We start from the raw sequence: 22961 nt of genomic DNA on the forward strand, positions 1-22961 counted from the left end.
TGGGCTCCTAGTAAAATGAAGGAAATAATCAGTTTGGAACGGCTCTCATTGGTAGAACTAGAAAGGTGCCTTGAATGTTATTTTCTCCTAGTAAAATGAAGGAAATAATAAATGGTTTACGGTTTTCAATGGTGGAACTACAAAGGTGTCTTAAATCTTATTGGTGCCTACTACAACGAAAAAATGAGAGAGAGGTTGCTGAGACCCAAAAAATAACCGATATAATTTTTTTTAACATTTTAAATGCAATTTCCGAAAAAAGTTAGAAAAGTAGAATATCTTGAAAACGTCTCGTTTTAACTGGTGCTGTTGGTTTACTAATTAAACGTGACAATATTGTACAACCGAGCACCCACTGTGACGTCATGCGGCGTATCGCTGTGAGGAAACAAGTTCCGCTTATGTTGGATCTCTTGTCATGTCAACTAAAATTCCCACTTGTCAGTTGTCACTAGGCTATTGTTTTTGTTTTGTTATGTCAAAATGATTTACATGCAACTATACTACAACAATTACATTCTGATAATAAGCCATTAATTAGTACACATTATACAATAAAATCAAGTAATTGGATATTTTTCGTTTTTGACGGGCATAACCGTTACAACGGCTGCTGGCCCTGGTAAGATTTCAAGGGTAATTATTGAATACCTAACCTATGTAGCCCTGCCTTTTTTAAGGGTGCTTTAAGTAGTTTAGTGTGGTTTAAATGAGTAGTAGTAAGTTAAATGAGGCCTATCTTACAGATCTGTATCTGGTATATGTTGATAATAATACTTCATTACTTTTCCATGTGGATGAAAAAGCTCAACTTTAATGAAGAAAGTGACCTACTTGAGGAACAAATTACCCACTAAGAAGACTACATAATCAAGTTGAGGAGTAAAATTGTGTGCAGTTTTCAACTATCTACAGTACAACAGTGGATAAAACATCAAGTTTTCAGGTCAGTTAACTGATTTTATTGAAATTAACATTAAAATTAAAAGCATTGCATTTTTTATTATTATTTGATGTTTAACACAATAATCATCACTATGCACTTTATTATTTTAAACAGTAAACTGCAGTGAACAATTTTTAAGTTAACATGTGTTATCTAAAAGCATGTCTAAAGTAATAGTAATAATGAGGTGGTTTATAGTGAGATCATGTGATAGCGGGATTATCAACTTGTATGAGGAAACAGTTACCTATCTCTACCTATGCAGCACTATGATTGTAAAGCAAAAATATTTCTGCAGCTGCAATCGTTTTAAAACAATGCCAGTAGATACTTCTAAATCTCCTAAATTTTTTAAATTTTTGATTTTTTAAATACTCCAGGTTTTCCTTTTCTATAAATAAAGTCTCAGATGGGATGTAATTAACATTAAGGGTGATTGTCTTATTTTAATCCTCATTTGCACCATTGTACAGAATGAGTCAACTATAGAGTAAAGTTCATTATCTCATTAGTTTCGAAAAATAGAAATGTTTTAGAGAATATTGAGATGCATAGTTTAAAATTACTTTTGGATATACAGGGTGGTTCATAAAGGTGTGGCAGATAAAATATTAGCTTTTTAAATGAAACCCTCTATTTTTTAACACATTTTTAGATTTTCTATGAAATTTTACAACTTTATTGTTATTAACTAATGTCATATACCTAAATTAAATAGTTTTAAAACATACTTTGACTAACTCAACTTGAGAAATTTCGACTTTTTCAATGGATCCAAGGGATGCACACAAACAACTATAATTAAATGATTTATAAAATATCCTTAAAACTAGTATTATATATTTATTCATTTAGTACCTGGCTATTACACTCAAAACAGCACATTATATTACAATATATTAGACACAAATGAACACCAAGGTCTCCAAACAATCTATCAAATTCATACTTTACTAATCATAATTACATAATCTAGATTTAAACTCACTCAAATTACTTGAGAATTTAACAACATTTGGAAGTGAGTTGTACATTTGTAAGCCCTCATAGAACAATGATTTCTGCAACAAGGTTGATCGAACAGTTTCAATATTATAATTCGTCCCTGATCTTATATTGTAGTCGTGAAACCCTGATCTATGCTCCAGAAACCCTCCCAAGTACTGAGGCATCAATCCATGTTCCACTTTAAAAACAATTACAAGATTAGCTTTCTCAATACATTGTTAAGCCAATTTAATGTCGTCAACATGCTCTGAATAGGAGTATATATTATATACTCTATATACAACCGAGTATAATTCTCATTGCCTTGTTCTGTTGGAGTTGCAATCTCATAAGATAATAATCAGTAAGGAAGAACAATAATCAAAATGTGGTAAAATTATCGTATTGTACACCAGCCGTTTTGTCCAGTCCGAAGGAGAAGCAGAAATACGTCGCAAAAACCCTAGTTTCTTACCGACCTTTCTACAAAGATAATCAATATGACTTGAGAAACAGAGTTGCGGATCCAACAGAATACCCAAATACTTAATTTCAGACACAAATTCGATTTTGTCGCTGTCCATATATAATGTTAAACCTAGATCTTTATATATCTTGCAAAACTTTGAACCAACAACCATACATTTCGTTTTTGCAGTATTTAGTTTCAATCTATTTTGACACAATCATTAACCGAGTTCTTGTAGCTCCAGATTCATAATATTTGTGATATCCTGGCAATTCTTTCCTGATATACAAATTAAAGTCATCCGCAAAAAGGTTAATAATCGCATTATTAAATATCCTATCAATTACATATATTACAAATAACAAGGGCCCTAGTATACTTCCCTGTGGAACACCATATCTGCTAACTACACTATCAGAACAAATGTCACCTAACTGAGTTTGGTGATATCTGTTTTTGAGATAGTCTTCGCTCCAGGCTAGTGCCGCACCCACCACACCATAACATCTCAGCTTCTTTACCATAACATCCCGATCAATTGTTTCGAATGCCCGCTTTAAATTGACAAAAACTGCAAGCACTATATTCCCTGCACTAATTTCTCTCCTCAAATTTGCACACTCTGTAACGCCTATTCACATGAGTGACCACTTCTGAATCCTGATTGAACCCTGAATAAAAGATTATTTACTTCAAAATATTCTCTGAGTTGGCTGCTCACTACTGTCTCTATGATTTTCTCCACCGCGTGCAGAAGATTGATTGGTCTATAATCACTTGGAGTCGACGGTCTTTCAACCTTAGGTATCGAAATTATAACGCTCACCTTTAAGTCATTGGGCATTTTTTTGGTAGTCAATGAGGTGTTAATCAGATAAAGTATGGGGTAGCCAATTACACAGAATAAGCGTTTTATCAGTTTAACATTCACTGATTTATCACTGGTGCTTTTATTCTTGTGACCAAAGACAATTTTTCTCAACTGTTTAATATCAATAGTTTTAAAAGTATTAAGTTCCCTCATTTTGTGTTTGTTCATACCTTCCCACTGAACATGAGGTATACTACTTGATATTTCTTCTAAACTGTCTTGGTAGTAATTATTAAAATTATCTTCCAGTGGCAAATGATCATTTTCATTCTATTTCTCTTGCCGTATTATTTTAGTAACTCTGTTACGTCTTCGTTTATATTCATTCCAGTCATTAATGGTTTTGGTCAGGCTAAATTTCTTGAAGGCATTATCTCTAAGATCTTAAGTAAACTAAGTTTTATAACTAAATTTCTTACAATAAATCAAATATGCAGGTGCCAAACTTTGACATGTAAATTAAGTAAGTTAGTTAAAAAAATATTATTACTTATTTTCATGACTTATTTTTGTTAGTCTTTCCAAAAACATAAAAATAATTCTAGTAAAATCATGTATTTCTTTTTAGAAAGCAACAAAAATGTTTTATTTTTTACGTCAGTTACAACAATTTAAAATGTTTATTCTTACTCAAATTATATCTAAGGCATTGTTCAGATTTTACTTTAGTTAATATAATATATCAAAAAACAAAAGTAAAAGTTAAAAAATAAATCACAGACTATTAAAATTATCGAAAAGTAGTAGTCCATATGCACACAGTGGAGTAGTGAGTGTAAGTGAAAGCAAAACTCAGAGTCGATCTCCACAAATATTTATTAATAAAGGTTGTTATCTGCCTAACATGTTTCGGGTGTATTCAGACACCCATCTTCAGAGGCTTAACTAGATCACTAGTCTGCTGACTGTCATTCTAAAAGGGGGGACAGCTGAACCCAGATGTACTAAGGTGGTTTTTTTATTCTGCACAGGGGAAAAAACCCAGTTCTGGTTCAGAGGTGACAGGTTGCTCCGTTTTTTATTCTCGAAGGGGAAAAAAACTTAATCAAAACCCAGTGTTAATGTCAAAAAATGAAGTTAGTAGTTCGGTTTTTTATTCTTGAAGGGGGAAAAAAACTTAATCAAAACCCAAAGAAGTTGAATGATGTAAAAACTGCATGTTTATCTCCTCTTTGATCCAGATCCTCGAGGCATGATGGAGTGCCTTCTTGGAGGCTGTGGTGTTGGAGTTGGATCGCAAAGAGACATACTTGGGTTGTAGGCCTCTACGCAGACACTCAGAGTTGAACCATATGTCCAGGCGGGTAAACTTCCTCCTTAGTAAGTTCTTCTTCAGTTCACGGACCAGGAAAGCTTGACCAGCTGATTGTATCGAAAAGTAGTAGTCCATATGCACACAGTGGAGTAGTAGCAAGTATGTCTCTTTGCGATCCAACTCCAACACCACAGCCTCCAAGAAGGCACTCCATCATGCCTCGAGGATCTGGATCAAAGAGGAGATAAACATGCAGTTTTTACATCATTCAACTTCTTTGGGTTTTGATTAAGTTTTTTTCCCCCTTCAAGAATAAAAAACCGAACTACTAACTTCATTTTTTGACATTAACACTGGGTTTTGATTAAGTTTTTTTCCCCTTCGAGAATAAAAAACGGAGCAACCTGTCACCTCTGAACCAGAACTGGGTTTTTTTCCCCTGTGCAGAATAAAAAAACCACCTTAGTACATCTGGGTTCAGCTGTCCCCCCTTTTAGAATGACAGTCAGCAGACTAGTGATCTAGTTAAGCCTCTGAAGATGTGTGTCTGAATACACCCGAAACATGTTAGGCAGATAACAACCTTTATTAATAAATATTTGTGGAGATCGACTCTGAGTTTTGCTTTCACTTACACTCACTACTCCACTGTGTGCATATGGACTACTACTTTTCGATACAATCAGCTGGTCAAGCTTTCCTGGTCCGTGAACTGAAGAAGAACTTACTAAGGAGGAAGTTTACCCGCCTGGACATATGGTTCAACTCTGAGTGTCTGCGTAGAGGCCTACAACCCAAGTATGTCTCTTTGCGATCCAACTCCAACACCACAGCCTCCAAGAAGGCACTCCATCATGCCTCGAGGATCTGGATCAAAGAGGAGATAAACATGCAGTTTTTACATCATTCAACTTCTTTGGGTTTTGATTAAGTTTTTTTCCCCCTTCAAGAATAAAAAACCGAACTACTAACTTCATTTTTTGACATTAACACTGGGTTTTGATTAAGTTTTTTCCCCTTCGAGAATAAAAAACGGAGCAACCTGTCACCTCTGAACCAGAACTGGGTTTTTTTCCCCTGTGCAGAATAAAAAAACCACCTTAGTACATCTGGGTTCAGCTGTCCCCCCTTTTAGAATGACAGTCAGCAGACTAGTGATCTAGTTAAGCCTCTGAAGATGGGTGTCTGAATACACCCGAAACATGTTAGGCAGATAACAACCTTTATTAATAAATATTTTTGGAGATCGACTCTGAGTTTTGCTTTCACTATTAAAATTATGTATATGACATACTTAATAAAAGTTAAAGTGTTTCGTAAAAGCTATCAGAAAAAAAATATATACACGGTGTTCCGTTTAAAAAAAGTTGAGATTTCATAAGTTGAATTAGTCAAAGTATATTTAAAAAATTGAACGCTCTGTAGCATCTAACACAAGTTTACTTGGATAAATCTATTTTGTCATCCATGTAGAATGTTCGCACCAAATATGAGTATTCTACCTTTAGAAACAATGGCGATACAGACAATTTTCCATCGAAGTAAAAAGTAATATTTTTGTGAAAAAAATGGAATATTAGAAAAACTATTAGGTTTAGGTATATGACATTATTAACAAAAGTTTTAAAATTTCATAGAGATTCTAAAAATGTTAAGGGTTTCATTTAAAAAAAGTAATATTTTATCTGGCACGCCTTTATAAACCACCCTGTATGTCCAAAATTAGTTTTAAACTATGCATCTCAATATTCTCTAAACCTTTTTTTTTACATTTTTTTGTATTTCTCAAAACAAATGAGATAAATGAACTTTATTCTAACGTTGACTCACCCTGTACTTGACTGTGACTTTTTTCACCCATAGTGTCACAGTTGGAAACCACATTTAGCTTAAGCTTGGTCTAAAGTATAACTATGCCAATGAGGATAAATGTGTTGTATTTGTAAAACAAAGATAAGCAATTCTCAAACCTCAGTTTAAACACTAATTTAGTCTGTATGAGGTGTGTTCAACATCTGAACCATGATTTTCAAAGCTTTTTGTATTTTTCGACCAAATATGAAGTTTCTTTACTGCAGTACTCATGTCAATCCATTCAAATATTAGTGCCAGTGTAGGCATATATCATAATTTTTGGATAGTCCAATTGATTTTAAGAAAGACTGGTTTGATGAATAACACATCTAGCTTGCACCTTTTTCGATTTTTGTTTTTTATTAGCTGTGTGATAATAGTAGTTTTAATTTAAAATTCAATTTTTGGTTACCATTTTCTTTAGATGTGTAATTTATTTTTTCGACGACTGACTTTGAAAGTACCTCATGTACGCTTCCATTTCAAAGCAGAAAGTGGTCATTCGCCGCACGTGCGCAGAAAGTGAATCATTTTCTGCTCTAGAGCGTTTTCGCTTTCTACTAACAATCTAGTCACCAACTTTTTTCGGCGTTTCCATAATAACGCTTGACATACCTGTTTGAAATAACCACATTCCGTCAAAGTGATTTATCGGTGACAATGAGTTCGAGCGACGAAAATGATGTGAGTTGTCCTTCTAATCCACCCCACAGCAGTCGTCGAAAAAATATCGTCTATATTTCGAGCCAAAAGTACTTTTGCCGCTTTTACATGATTGCAGCGTTCGGCTTCGCCTCAAGCTGCAAATTTCATGTGCAAGCGGCAAATATATACTTTCCGCTCTTAATATAGAATATACTATAACAAAACTTATAGTCAATAGAACTATGCAAAAATACCATGCAGGGTATTTTTTAATGATTGCAAAAAACACTACATCGAAAAATAATGCCAACTTACTATACAGTGTTTTTTTTTAAAGCGCGTTTTTTTTGCAATGCCCTGCAAGTATCAAAAACAACAAGCACCTACCATACATACAGGCAGTATGGAAAGATAAAATCTTTTCGAAAAAAGAACATTTTTTGCGAGTTTTTAATCACTTTTTAGACCGAATTGGTAAACCTACTTAAGCTTCAGAGTACAAAATTTTCTTGCGTTTACCAGTGGCGCGCGTATAATTTTTTTAAAACTTTTTCGAAAAAAAATATTACCCTACTGTTTTTTTTTTCATCATAAAATTTATTATTGAATTCCTTGTTCAATACTAATAATAAAACCCCTTTTATTCTTTTTTGCTACGACGCACCGTTTCCCAGTAAGAAAAATAAAAACTTTTTTAATGCGTGCCTAAAATTAAATGCTGTTTTAATTTAAAATGTCAAATTATTAAAACTTAGTTCAAAGGCGGCTGAAATCTTTTGTTTTTGTTTTTGTCTGTTGATAAGGAATAACCTGTAGTTAGTTAAAATTAAATTTAAGTTTTTTTTCTTTTCAGTAAAACTTTGACACCCTGTATCTTCGTTATTGTTCATATTTCGAAAAAGCGCCAAAGGAAAAAAAAAACTTGTTTTTTTGAAGCCCTATTCGTAGGTGAAAGGAAAGCCCCAACTTTGGAATCACCCTGTATAACTATCATCAACATATTTTTTTTTCTTATAAACGCCATTTTGTTTTTTTATTTAGTTTAAAAGGGCACGTTTTTTGCTTTGTTACAAAAAAAATTGTTTTTTAAACCAAAAACAGTTGGTTTTTAAGTTGACTTTAGCAGTCATTTGCAGTAAAAGCCAAAACGGTGCTTAGTAAATGTCATTATTTTTATGACATGTCCACCATAATTAAATAAATGTAATAGTTCTTATGATATTATTAATTTATCAGTTTAATATGAATGATAATTTATCATATTATCTGTTCAGTGACTTCTGACTGTTGCGTCACATTCCTTATCTTATTTCATCAGATAAAGGTCGAATAAAAGCTTGTGTTTTATAACATCATACTACCAGCTATTGTCAGTTTGATGGTTCAATGGGGTCATCAACCAATTTTTTTTATTTTGTTAATCGATAGCGCTTCAAAAAATATTTAACACGTATTTTTTGTTTTCGTCTTTAGAAACATTTAAACCTAAGAAAAATTACAATAAAAATTTTATTTGGTTGTTTCACCCTATATACGTTGTATCCCGTTTGACGTCATAAGGGGACTAGTTTTTGACGTAAAACGGTGTTCGCTGTTTCTTTTCAGCTTAGAGAGCCTCCAGCGAAATAGAGTATATGAACGTACGTCGGATATTAGCAGTCGCCAGTCGACAATGAAAGCACTGAAAACTGACACTACCGATAGTTGACACAGTTCTCTCTTTCTCTCTCAGATTTCCTTCATTCCTTCCTTCAAATGAAATGCAGGTGGTAACACCCAAGGACGGTAAACAGTAAAGGATTGCTCGATCGGCCGATTTTGTTTCCCGGCGGCGAATGAATTCTGACGTCACAGTGGGCCTTCGGGTGCACAATACGCTAAATATTCGCCCGAGACGCTATGTACGAGATCATATTCGTGAATGATCGACTGCAATCGCGCATCGCGCAAAACAATCGCGCGAACGCGAGAGCCCCATGGTGCGTATTTTTTGAACCGGCCCGAGCCGATACCGGCAAGATTGCGCTTATGGGATTAAGCACTCCTTTACTGTTTACCATCCTTGGGTAACACCAGCAATACACAATGTGGTTATGAATGTAGAATTCCACCTACGTTAGCATATTGAAGTGTCCCATACATACGTCACACACAGGGGTGTGCCAAGCTCAATTTAGTATTTAATCAGTTTTTTATAAAAAAAACTAGTGGCGTAAAGTTTAAAACTATCAGTTAAAACAAATTTGTAAACAGAAAGCTTTACAATATTATTGTTTTGAACGGAAAATTGGACTATAGTTGATGACCCCATTAATGTCAGGTTATTTTGACGTTTTTGTTAGTTTCGTAAACAAACAGCTCAAGTCGTCTTAAATCGAGTAGGTCTGTCCAAAATACCTTTCAGGTATAGTGAAAAGGAACTAATCCAGAAGGAGAAAGTGTCTGGAAAAACATTATTAATGCTAAACGCTGTAAGTTTTTTTTTTAATAAACTGCTGTTTATGAGTGTTGACTATTGATGCCACATTTTAAGGAGAGTTTTAGATGATGCTTTAAGCATTTCGAAATTTACTGCGCAAAACATCATCCTGAACGGTGTAAAGAAAAATGAAAACTTTACAAAACGAACTAGTGAAGCCACTATGATATTCTGTGTTTTTTTTTGACAAAACGTAAATGTACAAGTATGATAATTTCATAGAAAATAAACGTGATGAAATGAGAACCATTGCAAACATCAATGCTCACTTCAAAGATCAAAAACCTCCTTTTTTTAATTTTACACCAATAAAAATTCCAAATTCATGCTATTACTGTACAGGGTGCTGCATTTTCGATGGTTTTACGGGGTACAGAGAAAACGGTAATAGATAGAAAAAAAGTAGCATACGTGTTCTGATCTCTTTTTCTGAGCTGAGATGACTGGCGAAAAGTGGGCGGCGCAAACTTCTTTTGTTTCAAAGATACGGGGGGCTTTTGAAAATTGGTCATTTTGGAACCCCCTCTGTATTTCATTTGCTATTAAAGTTATCAAAAAAGGAAAAACGGTTTCCTGTAGAAGTTTTGACGTAGAATCCAATGGCGTAGTTTGTTTTTTTCTATTACGTTTAATTTCTGACATATGACAGTAAGTTATATTTTTTTAAATGGAACACCCTATATATTTTTAGTTCATTTAATTCTGATGATTTTTACTTTTTCAACGGTGTATTAAAACATATAAGTTTGTAAACGTTAATCTTGGTAATTAGAAAAAAAGCGTTTCCTTAACAAAAAAGTGCTAAATAATATGTATAAAAATACCCACAGTCGAAACAAAATTTGGCTATGTTCTTATTAACATGATTAACATGTTACATGTCGTTTGTAAACAGTTTTTTCAACTTCTACCTTAAAAATAGTAGAATATGGAAATGGCCACTTTTCTTATTAAAGTGACGGTAGAACTGTTTGTAACTTAGATTTTTAATAAGATTTATTAAAAATATTTTATTTTCTGATGTGTTAGTTTATATGATTTCCAATTTTGTTTGGTATTTTAGATATTGGCCTTTTTTTAGCTTAGCAAAGGTCTTTTTTTAAAATAACAGGATTAACCTCTACAAACTTATATGTTGTAATACACCGTTGAAAAGGTAAAAATCAACAGAATTAAATGACGAAAAAATATATAGGATGTTCCATTTAAAAAAATTTCACTTACTGTCATATGTCAGAAACTAAACGGAATAGAAAAAACTGACTACGCCATTGGATTCTACATTAAAACTTCTACCGGGAACCGTTCTTCCTTTTTAGATAACTTTAAGAACAACTGAAATACAGAAGAGGTTCAAAAATTACCAATTTTCGAAAACCCCCCGTATCTTTGAAATAAAAGAAGTTTGCGCCGCCCACTTTTCGCCAGTCATCTCAGCTCAGAAAAAGAGATCAGAACACGTATGTTACTTTTTTTCTATCTATTACCGTTTTCTCTGTATCCCGTAAAACCATCGAAAATGCAGCACCCTGTAGAAGTAGAACCGAGAGTAGAACACCAGCATAATATATAATTTATTTAGACCCTGCCTTCAGCTGTAACCTAAAACCAATAAAACTATGATCATTTTGACAATCCATCAATATCACATTTAATCATCTACATATAGTTTCACGGAACAATCAAAAATCTCTTTATAATATGAAGTGGTTATTATAACATTTATTTAGATATTTTTTTGACAATTATTTTGGAATTTGTTTCAAGAAAATGACATTGATTAAGCACTGTTTTGTTTTTTACTGCAAATGGTCGCCAAGGGCAAATCCAGCTTAGAAATTGACTATTTATTAGTTTTTTTAACATAAAACCATATTTTGTAAAATCTAATATACCATTTTAAAGCAAAAAAAAAAAACGTTTTAGAGAGTATTTATTATATAGATTAGAGATAGCACTTTTTTGAAAATGCTTGTTTTTGGTTTTTCGAAACAGTGCTGTGATTTACGCAAATACTGCACAAGTGGACTTACCATATTGAATCCATCCACTTAAAACCAAAACTGTCACTGCTTTAGAACGGCAATTTTCCAACATTTTCGTGAATATGTCATCAATAAAAGCATATTAGTCTAAATAACCTAATGTCCTCATCAGATGAAGATGATCCACACAGAGACACTTACACCTTGACCAGAACGTTATTCATGGCGGTAAACCATTTAAATTCCCCAACTTCCTCTCTCACGGAATTCACCAGGACCCAACAGTATCTAATAACGCCACAAACTTTGAGAAAAATAATATCGGAAAGAACAGACAGAAGAAAAATTCGGGAGGACACATCATCAGATTCAATCATGGTAATGAGAATTTCAGATGTGTGAGGAGAAAACATCAATCTGGTTTTTAAGAAAACTTTATCTGTTTTTCAATTATGTTTTTGAATATAAATTTCAGATAATGTTAAATAGTCTGAAGATGAACTAGAATTTTCGTCGGTAGCATCTGAGCCTGCCAGTTTAGTGAAAACCTGCAAGTACACCAGAACTATAGAGTCGTACATGGATATTGCGTCCAAGTTTCTTGAATTTGTCAGTACGTGTCTGTGGAAGTATACTCCCGGCTGCCAGCAACTTGATACATAAAAAATTATAATTATTAAAATTAATTAATATTAAAATAAATGATATTCATTCAACGAAAAGATTTATAAAGAGAGAAACAAAATATTCTTTTTTATTTAAAAGCTCAAGACAAATCGAATGCATCCAATTCAGATAAATGCCTTCCAGGTTCCGAAAGCGATTAATTAAGATTTGTTTTCTCCGAAATACAGAAAACTATGCCTTAATTTAAACAACTTTTAATGTATCGTTAATAATTTTTGCAGAGCATGGAGAGACATGAACGTCAACGTTTTCGCTTGCTTCATAGACTACCAAAAGGCAAATCCTAAAAAAAAACCGGAGTAGACCATCCTTTACTGGCACAAAATCGTCGATGTGAGAGAAAGACAGGGCTGCATACTCTCTCCACTCCTTTTCAACATACATTCAGAGGCCATATTTAGAGAGGCGCTAAACACAGTAAATAGGGGCATCGCAGTGAATGACATCCAGATTAACAATATTCGGCACACGGATGACACTGCAAAGTGCTCGTTTTTTCAAAAACTAACATCAACGCAAACCTGTCGATTAAGGGAAATCTCGTACAACAAGTATCAAGGAATTCCCTCCTTCAAATATCTGGGCACAATAATAAATCGATTAGGTCGACCCAAAGAAGGAAGTAAGATCCGGAATTGAACAAGCTAGAAATGTTTTTACACAAATAAAAACACTCTTCACAAGATCACACCTCAGCTTTGAACTTCGAACTCGTATGGTCAGGTGCTATATTTTCTCAGTTTTACTGTACGGCTTCTAAGAGGTGCTGAGGCGTACTCGTAGGAACTCTTACTGACAATAAAATTCTTGGTTAAAAGATCTCAGAAGATGGTTTGGATGCTCATCAATAGACATCTTCAGAGCTTGAGTATCCAGAACCATGTTAGCCATTTGGATCGCCAACCTTCGTGTGGAGACGGCGACTTAAAAAGAAGAAGAATTGTTGGGGAGAACCATACATTTTCAGTTTTGGCACTTATCAAAAAGGCGCATGTCATGGGTCAACAAAAAGGTTTGAGACGCACGTTCTCTTTCACCTTCGGACGCCTGTTCGCAATTTGTACGCGCCCTTAATAACCTTTGCTAAAATATCGCATTAGTGACTTCCCATGTCATGTAGAACTCTTCGACCAAATACCGTTTTTGATTCCTGTATACAGGATGTGCAAGAAAATCATGGTGGTTCACTATTATTGTCACTCTGAAGGCAATTTTTAAGATATAATTTCTACTCTACACTACTGGAAAGAGGTGCTCAAAGCGGTTATTTTAAGTGGTTGAACAGCTCTCAACTCCAAAAAATAACTGAGTTACAGAGTGTTTAAATTTAAACCGCAATTTCAACTGATTTGAAAATTTGTTGCACCAAACCAGTTTTTGCGAAATAACTCAACAACTGTAAAAGTTACGAAAAATTTGCAAGAGACTAATAATGTTCCTAATCAACTCCTTAACCCAATAGCTTAAGTTTGCAGGACCGTCACTGGGGTCTTCCCACAGGGAGGTCACTGACTGATCTCTGGGTTAGTCTGGGTACACCTATTGTGCAACGCATCGTGGAGCAATAGGTGGCCAAGTGCCACATCCGACTATCAGCCCTAGCTAAGGAAATAGTGTGGTCGTGTATGGTACTTTGCTAGTACCATAAGGACTTTACTGGCCCGGTGAATGCCCTCGGACACTAGTCTAGGATTCATTCATCCCCGATAAAGCGTTTGCCCCCCGTGAACCTTCCATCTACTCGATCCTGCATCCCACATCATGATTATTGCCATCTTGGCAATCTGGGGGTAAGATTACTATACCAACTGACTTAACTTCTCAAATAAAGGGGGTTACTTGTGGAAACCTGAGTTTTCTTCTCTCTGGGCTACCCCTTAACGTGACAATAAACAGTAACGTATTAACGCCTTTATACGTATTACGCCTTTATTAACATTACCCATCTTACCTTTAATTAAACAAGAATAATGGTCAAATATCGTTTATTTTCTTGTGCCACAATATTCATTAGAGTCAAAATCACCCTCGGCACCTGAACTAACGTCGGTTCACGTCTTGATGGCACCTTAAATTGATGTCCCATCATCCTTGGTAGCAAATGGGGTTGGGGAGGTTGATATGGTTCACGCCGCCTGAACTGTGAAATTCCTTCTATACGCACAAAGATTGCATGCGCATCCATCCACAAACAGATTTTTCCATATTTCCCAAAATTGTCTTGGTTGATATAACGGCGCCCTCGGAGGTGCGCAAATTGCACAACTACATCTCTCCGTAGGGTTTCTTCCTTGTCTCATCATTGCATCAATATGAATCATTTGGTACTCCATGTGAATTATTTGGGTCCAAAGTCCTAGTAACGCCTTCGTGACTCCCAAATGTTGCACTATTCCTGGTCGTTGTATTTCCTGGTCTAATTCCCATAAGTGGTATAAAGCCATGTCATACAAATGTAATTTGACATTTATGTCCGAAACACATCGGGCATAATATAAAAACATCAACCATCCACTCCATTTCTTCTAAACTTTCGATCAGCAATTTTTCAAGGAAATGCACTCGCGGTAATGTTACGGTACTTCGCTAATTAAAATGCAAATCACCGCGATGGAATTATTTATATACTTTTAATTTGATGTCAACACTTTTTACGGGACGCATGCGGTCACATCTTATTCATTTGATGCACTTTATTTTGACCGAATACATTATGCTGGTATTCAAAAATATCAACAAAACGAAAAATCGTTATTTTAATCTGTATATCCCCCAATATCACATACTCCTGACATTTATATTCATTCAAGTATAAACTTGTTCGGCACCCATGTGGCATTTTCCGATATATTTAACGTCATTTTCACCATTGTAATTAAATAACTTATAACACGCTCGCTTCAATAATCATTTTACACAATTTTGGTGTAACTGCGGAAAATTAGACTAATATGCATTCGTGAATTTTTCAATTGCGCATTACATTCAGACGCGGATAAGAGAATAAAAATCGATAAATGTTCAAGACAAATTCGAACATTTTCAAAATTAAAGAGAGCCCTTTTTTGAAAATGCTTGTTTTTGGTTTTTCGAAAATATCTCAGGAATAAACCAAACATTTTTTGTTGTTAAAACGGTGTTGGATTGTCCATTAAATTCTCTAAATTTCCCATTTAATTTTTGCAGTAGCTTTTACGGGAGGCGAGATTCCTGTACAGAGAATCGAATCTTGGACACATTTTATAGCCAGATTGATTATAATTCTTCAAACTTCACAGTTAGATCAAATTATGAGATTTAAGTCAGATATCAACACCGAATCACTACAAGTTTTAGTTACAAGAATACCCTCACTGATATTCCATGTTAAGCATATTATAGAAGCTAAAAAACTTTTCTTCAAGCATCTGGCACGCCTTCGTTGTCCAGTATTGCAACAGACTCTTCCAATCTGATTTGTTTCTTCTGTAGTAATAGACTGAATGTGTTATGTCGACATAACATTAACTTTCACCGTTTTCATTATTTTTAATCGTTTGCAGTTTTACGAAGAGGCTTGAGATAGGTGATTCGGACGTTCTAATTAAATATTTTTGCGAGATAAAACCTGTGTTTTCTTAAGAACATAGCTGTAAAGTAAATAAAGTTAGGTAGAGACACTGAATGAGGTTTTAAGTGCGACATGGCAGATTTCTGTGGTATGGGTTATATCGGGAATACCACGACTAATTAGATATAAATCGCAACTATCTATGTTTACTGGTTGTAAAATCAGTAACGCACCATGGAGGTTATAATAAAAAAATTCTGTTAGTGTTGCAAAATGGAAAAAATGTAATGGGGTTATAGGACAATAATTACAAAAAATTGAAAAACCCCCAAACATGTCCCGAGATATCAATCAAGCCCATGAAATTACTATTGTGAATTCTGTTACCCCTTAAAGAACCCCGATTTAATTTTGCCCTCGTATCCAACGGTGAGGTCCCTAAGGTTGCCCCTAGATCATCAGATAAATTTTCAAAAGTAATCAAATCCAAATGTTCGTTTGACATGTTTTAATAAGAGATGCCAAGAAATTTTTACGGACTAAATTTCTGAACCGTTACGATTCAAAATTAAATAGACTAGACGATCTTCTACCCTAACTTATTTACAAAACTTAAAGCTAATAATATTCTACTTGCCAGAAGCGAAATTTGAAAGTCTTTATGGGTACCCACAGTCCACAGTTCCGATCACCAGTGCAGATCACCTATAGTAGTCTTCTCTTTGCCTGTGTGTCGGATCCTCCTCTGCTGTCAATTAAGTGCCCAAACCTCAGTGAACATCGCTACGAACAATCAGTTGCCGGATCAGGACAAACCCCCCAAACTTCTTTTTGGCAAATAGCTCAAACGTAAGTTGTTAACCAAAAATCTGCTAACCAAACAACGCCCTTCCGGCCTCTTTAAAAGTTTCGGTCCAAATGTCCCCTGTATATCTGTGAAGAAATCACTTTTGAGGCAAAATGAAAACCTGTCCTGGTTTTAGAAGAAACGGCCTTTCAAATTTTTTTTTTTTATCTTTTAAATTCGACTGAGGCATTTTGGACATACCGTTAAAAATGGCCAAAAACTGTATCGATCTTTTCCGTTAGCAGTTTATTTGTCTCGAAAACTGTGCAAGCTAGAGTGTTATTCATCTAACATTTTTATTATAATCAGTAGGACTTTCCACAAATGCAATAATATACAAGGTGTCATTATAAAAAAATGACAGTGCTGAGGGTTCAATCGGCCACTACAAGTTATACGAAGGAACCCTCTCTTATCAGACTGGGGATCCGGAGAAGGTAGGAAAGTAGCTAGCAGTTCGTGTCACTACAAGTTGTCCGCTGCTAGCTGACCGGCCCAGAGACCAGTAATCGTAGATGTCCACGGGTACTGTTATATTCGTACCTGACCTCAATTTATCCGATTATGTTAGCAACTTATACAGTGTAAGGTACGAATATCATTGGTGATGTTCTTCTCTGTGAGAATATACGTAGGTATATCATTTACTTTGGTGGTTCCAAAAAATAGAATTATAAATTCTATAAAAAGATTGCCATGCAGTATCTAGGTTTCCAGTGAATTTCAACATGGAATGCAAACACTGTACATTTAGATAGATATTCAAGATAGAAAATTAAATAAAAATCATTCTTTTAATAGAAATTATAATTTCAGTTTTTTTGTTAACTATTAAGTAAAACATACTGTGATATAACGTTGTTGGATCGGTATTAGAAATCGAACTTTACGGTGTAGCTCATTAATTTTCTTTCTCATCTCAACACATTTTTTGAAATACCTTCAACACAAACCACTTAAATAAAATATCATTATATTTTTTTCTTTTATACATTTAGTAAAGGTTACAAATATATACAATTAGTCGTCCAGTATACACAGTAAGACGTCCGATTTGTATTGATCATAGAAAAGCGGTAAACGTTTACTATGATTCAACAGGCAAATCACAAGTTTGTGGTTGAAAAGTGGTACGAGTGAGTTAGGCTATAAAATGCTAATTCATTCGTTTTTTTTTCCCGAGCGGTTCGTTTTTAAGCGGCGATAGGTTTGTCCTATATATTCTTGTCGTAATATTATTTTTTTGTTTCAGATATTCTCCCGGTAAAACCTGAAACAGAAAAGCTCGTCGAGGTGAACGATAAAATTCTTATTTTATTTTAATAAACTAAAGACGGAGGCGCGGGTTGTATATAATTTTTTTGCTGTTTCGTTTCATTGTTCTGTCATATGCAGAATTTATTATATGTGTAATTTATTGCTTTGTCAGCTCCACCATATTTGGCAGAAGGATCTTCATTTAAGGTCTGTGGAATGTGTGTTAGGAAAAGTTTCATTCGTTCAATGTCAATTTACGCATGGCGAACTGAGTAACTGTGCAGAAGTTGACACTGGGAGTGAACTAGCAATCAACCATTCATATTAAACGTACGATTTAATTTCAGCTTTGGTTTAGCATAAATCGAGAAATAAATGCTAATCACCTGTGTTTTCGTGATTACTAGAAGAAGAAGAACTATCCAAGATGATTATTAGGACTTAAAATAAACTCTCTTTTGTATGTGTATACAAAGATAGAACATGTGTGTGTTTTCTTCACATGACTTAAGGGTTATTGGTTTGAACTCAAAAGTAATATTTTTTTTGTTGATTTTGCTCTTAGATATGGATGAATTTTTGACCCTTTTTAGCGTACTTTATTATAATATTGTTATTTTCAGAGATGGCTTTAATATTCTGCTGTTGAATTGACCAACGACTGTTTTTCGCCCTTATCGTATTATTGTTACTACTTTGTTTTATCACGCGCATGTGTGGGCGTAATTTTTGAAAGATTATATGCTTTTAAACTTTCGTTATTTTTCTATAATATTTTTTTTTCCAAATTGATATTCCAAAATGCTTTTACCCAATTCCGCCGATACCAAAGCTGCTGATAATTTCCTGTAATTTAATAGATTTGATTGAATTACATGACGTTAATCATTTTGATGTTGCCAGATGCCGTAATACCGTCTGTAAGTACCAGGTACCAGTTTCTCAATGCGATGTTAGTTTCTGCAGTATTATGTTCATAAACTCAAAAAACAAACAGAAATGATTCGAATCGAAGCGGAGTTGCGTTTACTAATTACTGTCATTATAACCACCTCATGTGAAACCTAGTAATCTTATTTAATTAGTAATTTAACGTTTAAAACCATAAAAAGGCCTTTTTTAACGATTTTCTACTGATATCTTGGGTTACAGAAGAGATGAAGTACTGCAGTTTCACACCACGATAGTAGATAATCGGATTTTGAATGGAATAAGCAATAGAAAGCAATACGATTGTATTTAATTTTTTTTAGAGCTATCTAGAATGAAAGCGTAAATTTTGGAAAAACGACCTCCACCACAGACTAAGTAAAATTTTGTTTTAGGACACTGTATAGGACCGAGTTCTCTTTAAAATGCCGCAAAGACAAAGTCTCTACTATTCAGCGATTATTGAGATATTTCATTTCTTTCAAAACAAACTTTGCATCATTCCCACGTTATATGAGGGATAAAAAAAGTTAAATAGTGTTAGGAAAAATATAAATTTAAACACAACAAAACGTCCACTAAACTATACTTAAATTATCCCCAAAAAGAAACCTTCGAAACAAATACTCCAAAAACAACGAAAACACCGAACACTGTCACGACCGAGCACCTCCCACGGAAAATGATTTTAAAACGCACCGTTGCCGGATCGATCTTTTGCTTTTAATTTCTAACACGGCCAATCCTAAACCAAACATCGCTCTCGATGTTTTAATTAATTATCGGTACATTCCTCCTGCTCTGGTCGGTCTACACACACATCTTCGTCACTAAAAAAAAACGAGATTTTACAGAAAAAGAACAAAGATTCGCAATATAACTTTTCAAGCCTTTTTTTAATATCCCGTAGACATTGATTTACACATTCACTAACTTCGTCAATCAAATATTATGCCAAATGCAACAGGCTTTTAACATTTAACAGAACGCCATACGCAGCGTCTACAAGCATTTAATATTCAACGGAACACAATGCACAGCGTAACAAGCTTTCAACATTCAACAAAATACCATGCAAAGCGTAAAAATCTTTCAACACTCAACAAAATATCATGTAAAGCGTAACAAGTTTTCAACATTCAACAAAATATCATGCAAAGCATAACAAGCTTTCAACATTATAATTTTATAAAACACATTCTAACACGAGCCATTTCAACATTACAAATATATGACCCACCTTATATCATTTTCCATTAAATCAAGTAGTTCTGTGATATCCATTGAAAGTGACCAACTGGTCGGCCACATTCTCAACTGCTCTTTCGCTGCTTTTGTAATCAAGGACTTTCCAACTCTTCGAATTTCAAAGCGACCCTCTGGTGTCACACTTATGATTTCGTAAGGTCCTTGGAACTCATATTTCAGTTTTCCTTGGTGCATACAGTCATCTCGGTGCATAAGAACAAAGCCGCCCACCTTATAATGAGCGTTGTTGAGACGCTTTCGATTTGCCTGCAAGCAGGTTTGAACAGAGGCTTCAAGTCTGTCTATTACTCTGTCACGCAATATATAATTGCATATTACGTATAGGTTGCAAGTCGTCGGTAATATTTTGAAGTAAAGATTGTATGAGTGGTGTTGCTCCGTCGATTCCAATGGGCCTATCCCACATATCGTAAATTATTGTTTTAATGACTGGAATCGAAAGAATAGGATCAAAAAACTAATTTTTCATATTCTTGAAGAAAAAATTATGGTCGTAAATGTTCCTACATTAATTTGAATTTGTCCATTAAATTTAAAAGATCTGTTTTGGCACGCATGTGACGTACGTAATTCTGGGCGATTTTATTGGCTGTTGCACGCCATCTGTTTCACTTCTTGTCGCTGATTGGTTGATAGTGTAGTACGTCACCGGCGGCGGGCGTTTTAAACATGAGATTAATGTAGTTTTTATCATAATTTTTTTTCTATTTAGACTTAATATTTTTGAAAACAAAAAAATACGGGTATAATATTTTCAATCCGTCTTTGTAGTTATGAAATAAAAAAAAATTGTGGGACAGGCCCATTAAAGCTTTCAAGGGACTGATCACCCTGATCGCACTTTTGTCTCTATTCGAATTAAATTTATAATAGTTCGCATATATCGCTCGACTTCTCCATTGGACCTGTATATGTCTGGAGTTGTGTAATGGTATTCTATACCAGGGCAGTCCAAATATTGGGGTAAACTTAAATTCTTAAAAAGTTTTCCTGCATCCATAATGATCTTTCCAGGAGTTCCAAATAGCGATATGAAAGATTGAAAAGCGCTGCAGGTTTCATCGGCTTTCACTGTCCTTAAAGGTTTAAAAGGACGCAGTATTTCGTGAAGGCATCGATTCATACAAGTACATGTCAGTCACTAGTCGTTTCTAACGGTCCTAAACAATCACCGTGCAGAACTTTTATTGGTTCTGTAGGTTTTTCAACGTTTCTGATGTAGCCCTGTAATGGTCCCGAACGAGTTTTCCTCACAGCGCACACAAGACAATGTCTAATATAATTCTTCACAAACTGACGTAGTCGGGGAAACCAAAAGTGCTTCTGAATTGATTCCAGTGTTTTGTCCGCTCCTACGTGATACTGCTCATCATGGAATATTCTTAATAGACCTAATCGACTTTGGTTTCACCATGTGATGTAAAATATCGTTTTTAACGGTGTATTGAGATTTATCCAAGCGCCCTTCTTTCCAATCATCCAAAAGCTGTCTAACTTCAGCATTTCCTCGTTGTTCAATGTAAAGCCAGCTGTGATGTGCTCCAACGCGTCGTACAACAGCTGGGTTACATGAGGCAGAGAACTTCCTTTACGATACACAATATTGAAATTAAAATCCTGCATGTAAATCCACCAACGGGCTACTCTAGGTAGGAGATCTTTTTTTGTTGCAGTTGACTTTATGGCATTGCAATCAGTCACAAGCGTAAATTGTATTCCCAGAAGATAAACTCGAAAATGTTTTAAACAGTTTATTACTGACAAAGTCTCCAACTCATATGAATGATATTTTCCTTCAAACTTCGTAGTTCTTTTACTAAAGTAGCCAATTACTCTGACATTTCCATCAGTCTTTTGTAGTAGAACGCCACCGTATCCTATACTACTTGCGTCAGTGTGTAGTTCTGTAGGCAAATCGGGGTCAAACTTACAAAGCAAAGGTCTAGTTGTCAAGCGATCAATAATGTATTTTCTAGCGAGTTCTTGTTCTTCGGTCCAAATAAATTCTTCACATTTTTTGGTTAGTTTACTAAAACAGGCGGTGCGAGAAGCAAATTCAGGAATGAATTTCCGGAAGTATCCAGCTAAACCCATAAATTGTCGAACCTGCTTTACAGATGTTGGTATGGGCGAATTTTGCAGTGCCTCTATTTTCCTCATTCCAGGACGAATACCTTCTACCGATATTTCCCGCCCAAATTTTTTTCGAAAGTTTCAGACGGGATCAATACGTCATCTAAATACACCAGTGCTACGTTGTTCCGATTATTTATTGCCCTCTGAAATACGGCAGGAGCGTTAGCAAGTCCGAAGGGCATTCGATTGTACTCGTAATGGCCATCGGGGATCACAAAAGCGGTGCACAGCATGTTTTTGAGCAATTAATGATATATCTGCTCCGGTATCAATCATACCTGTTAAACATATGCCATCAACTCTTACTTCCGCTGAAGTGTGAAACTTTCCACTGCCACAAAACTTAACACTCTTGCGTTTCTCAATATTTTGTCGAATGAAACATCGATTAGCATCATGCCCACTTTTCTCACAAAACGAACAAACTTGGTTACTATTGACTGAAGGGTTGGGTTTATCATTTAATCGGGTTGGGTTAGATGTACTTTCGTTGCAATCTCTCTGCATATGCCCGTCTTTCCCACACTTAAAACACGTAACTTGGCAACGCCTAAATCCCACAGATGGTCCTTCGCGAAGTCGTTTGCGAGGGGTTCCGCTAAGTCCGTAGTTACCTTTTCCACATGCTGATCAGCTCAGATAATTTTTTAAAATTTTGATTACTGCCAATGGTACAAATATCTCGTTCCTTGATTCCGTGGATTACTAATTCGACAAGGTCTTCTTCTTCCCACTGAACTCGAAGATTTCGAAGTAAGTTGACCTTTTCAAAAACATAAGCGTCCGCGACGTAT

General features: G+C 35.0%; 1 long non-coding RNA gene across 3 annotated transcripts; it reads left to right on the plus strand.

Annotated features, from left to right (window-relative positions):
* Nucleotides 1-467: 467 nt before the first annotated feature.
* LOC145739505 (uncharacterized) lies at nt 468-18588 on the plus strand. 3 transcript variants are annotated; one of them, XR_014181057.1, is made up of 7 exons: nt 468-622; nt 747-946; nt 11664-11911; nt 11967-12104; nt 12400-13190; nt 17828-18039; nt 18180-18588. It is a non-coding gene; the product is annotated as an uncharacterized LOC145739505 (long non-coding RNA). The 3 variants fall into 3 exon arrangements; XR_014181056.1 differs by lacking the exon at nt 11967-12104 and having other exon boundaries at nt 11664-11869; nt 17828-18588; XR_014181055.1 differs by lacking the exons at nt 11664-11911; nt 11967-12104; nt 12400-13190 and having other exon boundaries at nt 17828-18588.
* The last annotated feature ends 4373 nt before the right edge of the window (nt 18589-22961 follow it).

Source organism: Ips typographus, unplaced genomic scaffold (assembly GCF_016097725.1).
Source record: "Ips typographus isolate SLU unplaced genomic scaffold, UJ_Ityp_2.0 IpsContig33, whole genome shotgun sequence".
NCBI classification, from domain to species: Eukaryota; Metazoa; Arthropoda; class Insecta; order Coleoptera; family Curculionidae; genus Ips; species Ips typographus.